We start from the raw sequence: 6,028 nt of genomic DNA, 5'->3' as shown, positions 1-6,028 counted from the left end.
AAAAATGGAGTGACCATCAGAAATATATCGAAATTAGTGATGTAAAAAAAACATCGATGCATCGATCATCGATGTTTTTCTGCCGATGTTAACTGATATTTTCCGATGTTTTTGCTGATACCGATGTTGAGTGATGCATCGATGTTTTGCAAAACATCGGTAGTTTAATTTCATATCATTGCGTATTTGGCAAAATTCAAAAATAGAATAAAACAAAATAGAATCAAATTTACTATAGATGGTATACATTTGTTTAAATATGAAACTGCGAACGCCGTTAACATCATTCGAAGGCAACCCGTTGTGTGTTTGGAAAGGTATGAAGAGTACTGTTCAGTCACAAACATATACCTTATTAATATTTCAGAATAGACAGTACAATCTCACACACAAAAACTCATAGATACAATTGTCCATGTCACGTCATGTGAATGAATATGACGATACGAAAATTACATTAGCAACTAAGAATAGACAATTTCACTTGTAAACTCGAACCCACCAAAAAGGGTGAAGCAGTAAACTATTTACTCTATTGCTAAGTACTTAAGTAAATCACTGAAATGTAACCCCCGCACAGAGTAAGTGTACCCTATCTAAAAATACACTCTTATGGAGCCTGTGCGTTCCTTCCCATACAATAAGAGTACCACTGCTAGCTATATAAGGAGATCAATTTTTTCAATAAAACTCAGTATCAGAAACAGTACCACAACTGCCTGTCACTAATTTTCCCATCAGGTCCTGATTTCGCGGTCATACATCGATGCATCGAAGAATAAATCCGATGTATCAATCCAACATCGATGTTTGATTTTGACAACATCGATGGACATCGAACTCGATGTTTTCATTCAAATTTACATCACTAATTTGGTGTAGAGGGACACTATCAATGGTACGACACTATCGCGCTACTAAATATCGATGGTTCAATGTTTCGACAGTGGGCGATAGTGGGAAGCACAGAATAAATGTGCAAGCGTCTTAGACCAATAAAGCCCCCTGTATTTAAATTGTTCAACTACTTGAGGTAAATGGCGGAAAATATTACTGAAGGTAAATTCTTCTCGAGGATTCATGCCATCTCTACTATAAACTTAAAAAAAAAACCACGATATTTTTCAGCTGAACTGCGCTAAAATGATTAAATTTTCATTATTTTCAGTGGAAAATTGAAATACCCCCTTGGCTTGTAATAGGTTAATCGTTCTCCGTCAGGATTGGAAACCATATTCCTCATATTCTTTGTTCCGTTGAATATTACCAGCTAAATAGAACATTTAGCCATGCCCACATAATTTTATCCGATTACTAAATCAATTTTCTACTTGACTGGCTTATTTTAAACACATGCTTTTATTGGATTTTGCTTAAAAAAATGTTTTAGCGAAATAAGTCAAACAAAAAGCAAGTAGCGAAATAGGTCAATCAAAACAAACGAAAAGGGAAATTCGTTCATATTGCTTAATTTTGATATTCCATTGAATAATGCCGACTAACTAAATCTCTCAGCAATGCCCACATAATTTTATACGATTAGTGAATCAATTTTCTAAAAGATTGGATAGTTTTTAATCCTTGCTTTTATTGTATTTATTGTAAAAAAAGGTTTAAACGAAAAAGTCCAACAAAAAAAGAGTCACTGTGTTGCGTGTAAGCCTCTGTATACCCTATTTTGTTAATTTTATATGAAGATGAAACGTGATTTATAAAGACCTTTTCTCAAATTGATATTCCGTAGACATATTAAAGTACATTATTATGTATATTTATCTCGATCCTGATACCTACGGAGTCTTGGAAGACATACGTATTCAAAATTCTATAACATCCATTTGCCCCAGGATATGTGTGCATGGAGTTAGCAACATTTGTGCATGGAATGGGACTCATTGTTGCAATAGCGAAACTGCGGCGAATCGGGTATTGCCTATATTTCTAGCTATATAGATTTGCTAACTTAGCTTTATCCCATAGATAAATGCATTTTCTACAAGATTGCTTCTTTTAATTACCTTTATGTATCTTATTTTGACCAAAAAACGGTTTTCAAGTAAATGTTGCCGCAACATTGTGTATGGAATGGGACTCATTGTTGCTAAAGCGAACTGGGGCGAACTGCGGCGAACTGCGGCGAACTGCGGCGAACTGCGGCGAACTGCGGCGAATTCAAATTCGATTCAAAAAAACGACCAATTCCTCATATTCTTTATTCCGTTGAATAATACTATCTATATGGAAGATTTAACCATGCCCACTCAATTTTGTACGATTGATGAATCAATTTTATACATGATTGGCCTATTCGAAATACTTGCATTTATTGGATTTCTATATAACATTGAAAATTAAACTAATATTAAATGTCAGCGATGTTTTTTGAATTACAGGTGGAGAACTATCGATTGCACTGTCGATGTTTTTCGAAAACCTATCGTATACTATCGATGGTGTCCACTATCGATTGCAGTGCCGATGCTTTTCGAAAACCTATCGTATACTATCGATGGTGCCCACTATCGATAGCAGTGTGACCGCGGACTTATCGTTAAAATATATCGTCCCACAGAAATATTTCAAAATATACGGTCTCATTTGAAAAATATAACGAGTGGTGCGCGCCAAATCGAACATTTTTGAATGTGAGCTCCCGGTTATGGTTGCAGCTCGGATTCGTCCATCGTGGCGCGGCTTATGGAGTCCGAGGCGACTCTGTTCAAGTAATGCACCCGCGACGCGTCTCGAGGACGAGGGAACGCGGCTTCTCCACCCCCCTTCCACAAAGCACGACGGCTGCCATCCACGCGGGTGATCTCGATGAGATGAGCCTCCGCATCGGACCGACGCGAGAACATGCCCCATTCCACACGTTTTTCCATCGCACCAGACGCCAGTTGCCGTTTTAGCCGAACAGCTGTTCACCCCCACCCCCAGTCCGCGGTCTGTTCTTCTTCTTCCTTTTGCTATGATTTTGCTATGATTTTGCTATGATTTTGCTGTGATTTTGCTGTGAATTCGTCTTCTTCTTCTTTTTTCCACGAAATTTTCATGTTTTAAAATACCACCGGAAAATACCGAATATTTTCGTGCTTGCAGTGCTCTAAAATGTATAACGCTAAAGTGACTATCTGGCAGCACTAGATTCCGCGCCAAATTCAAAATCTTTGAGTATTCTTATGAAACTTGGATGTTGCTTGGACATAGATACGTTATCCAACTGATGGGTTGTAAATAGAGCTCTTGTGTTGCCGTCTGATGAAGTACACTGTCTAAGTACGTCATACCTACCGCAGTTGCTGTTGCAAGCATTGCACACAACAACAGCAGCCCCTTACATAACAGAATGGTAAAGGCGTTGAGCCAAAACCAAGCAGACAGCCATCAATGTGTGTACTTCATTCAGCCTGGCCCCGGACCAACGTGTGCCGGGCTTCATCTGCGATAAGAGAGTCGAGTCTCGAACTGCACCTACCTGGGCGATCAGCATGCACTGGGAGAAACCTCCACGACGAACGTGGACGGAAAAACCAGTTTGATGCTGCGTCCCGCAACATCGTTTCTGGCAGTGCATCAGCGATCTGCTTATCAATAATTTGTTTTTCTCCTTTTGTTGCATTTAGGCAGAGATTCTCTGACGATAGCAGCTCAAGTGTCACACGCCCACATTTTTGGAGCAGTCGATCCTCGCTTGGACCGCGGACCGCGGACCATGGACCGCGCACCGATCTGGGCAATCAGCTCCAACTGCGGCTATTTGCACATACGCCACGCCAATAAACTTGTACCCACCACCGAGGCACGCTTTGATCCTCATTCTCGGTCTTCATCTTCAGTCTCATCCTCAGTTTTTGGTCTTTAGTCTCGAAGGCGGTCGGCACACGCTTGCGTTCGGTTTCTCCCCTCCGCTTTTGGCCTTTTCTTTCGTTTGGTCTGGCCGGCTTGGCCTGTCTTGGCCTGGCCTGTTGCCTGGCTTGGCCCCTCTGCGCATAAATCCACGCGGAGCCACGACTCCGAGGCTGAGGCCGAAGCCGAAGCGAGCGCCGGCGGCAATTATCGCGATATGATAAACAAATATTTTGCATCTAAGGTAAGAAGCAAGAGGCTTTCCCGGCATTCTGGCGCTTAATTATGAACTCTGTTTGCACTGTGGATGGAGCTGCCATTGGGGGCTGTGCTGGCATTGGGCCTATACGCGTGGCCTCACTCGTACTCGACTCTCGTCTTCTGGGAGGTTTGTCTTTTGGGCTTGGCTGGGCCGCTGCCAGCAGTTGTTGCAATATGCAATTTAGAAGCTTATCTCCAGCGGGATACCAATCGCTTGGCCGTAACCCCCACGAGAGTGGGTGGAGAGTGAGATGGGAAATAAATATGGCTCTATTTTGGAGACTGAGTTGAGAAAGATGTGGCGGAATGGGAAACATCACTAAGAGAGAACTAAATGGGATACTAATTTCGATAGAAATATCAAAATCTCTGCCAATTGGACCCCCTGGTTGGGCCATATAACACCCTTCCCCAGAGGTTCCGCACATTAAAATATTTGCATACGCTTCTATGGGTGTATGGGTGAGAGCCCATGCACGTGTATCTGTGGACAGCATACGCACACATACACAGAGCGACATTGGAGCCTCCACCAATTGAAACAAACCAAATGCAAAGTCGTCTCTCCCACAACAAATGGAACGGGAAACAGGTTTTCCACCTCGGAAAGTGAGACTCAAGCCAGGCCAAAGCAAAGACTCTGACTCTGGCTGGAGAGGGGCTCCAAGTCAAAGGTAAGAGCTAAAGCCATATTCGAAGCCAGAGAGGGAGAGAGAGAGAGAACAAACGAACGAACGAATATTAAATAAAGTTTGTTTCATTCGATTCAAAAGAACTTGCCGCTCTGTCTCTTGCTCTGGGAGATCGACTTCGCTTGGCCACTGCCACTGCCACTTGCCTCTGACTCCGACTCCCGACGCTGTCTCTGCCTCGTTCCGCTTTGCTGAGCAGCTGCCACTCTCTGGTCGCTCCGGCTCTGGGCCAAGACTGCGCGAAAGGTTTTGCTCGTGCGCTTTTAGCTTTTCGCTTTTTGGCCTTATGCATCGATACTGACTGAGGCAGAGACAGAGGCACCGACCCGACATCCACATCCACATCCACATCGAAATCGCAGCGGGTTCACCTCTGAGAGAGCGTCGGGCAGTGGCAGAGTTTAGTTGGTTTGCGGTTCGTCATCAGCGTGGTTCATGTGGCTCTAGCTTTAGCTCTGTCTCAAGCTCCGTTCCCATTGACATCGGCATCGCAATCGCCATCTCGGTCTACGTCTCCGTCTCCGGTTATAATCATAAATATATCTACATACAGACTGGCCTGGCCGCTGGCTCTATACCAGAGATCATTGCGAGTATATAGGCCCAGTTTTGTTGTAGTGCTGTGCATTTTCCCAAGAGTGCGATTGTATCTGTGTTTTTCGGTTTGTGAAATGCTGAAGCCCTTGATTTTAAGCAACAGATACGCTCATTAGTCGCGTCCCCTAAGAAGCTTGCGATCTGAAACGCGTTTGCCAGCCAAATCTTGGCTATGACCTCCGTGTGAGCCCCGAAAGTTGTGTACCGATCCGCGAGTGCCCAGAGTGCGAAAATGTCCAAGCCATTGGCCGATTGCAGCATTGCGAAATCCTAGACCAAATGTGGGTTAGGGTCTGAACCAGAAACACAACCAAATCCGACAGCGAAAAGACACAGAATTCACACAGACGGACAGAGGCAGACAGACAGACCCTGTGACTGCCATCAGTGGCGACAACAACGTATGAGTAGATTTATGGTTGGAACTGTAACTGGGCAAAATGCTTGGCCCAGCAACTGCCATCGTGCCACCAGCCAACGTACAACCCACCGACGACTAAGGGAAAAAACTAACGGAATAATGCAACATTAAGCAAAATGCTGCTGGCCCTGCAACAGCAAAGACCCCTACAACACCAACACTTGCAGCAAGAGAAACATCAACCTGCCACCGCCTGCGCCACCACCACCGC

The sequence above is a fragment of the Drosophila pseudoobscura genome, chromosome 3 (assembly GCF_009870125.1).
Source record: "Drosophila pseudoobscura strain MV-25-SWS-2005 chromosome 3, UCI_Dpse_MV25, whole genome shotgun sequence".
In the NCBI taxonomy this organism is placed as follows: Eukaryota; Metazoa; Arthropoda; class Insecta; order Diptera; family Drosophilidae; genus Drosophila; species Drosophila pseudoobscura.
This window is presented reverse-complemented; position numbering follows the sequence as displayed.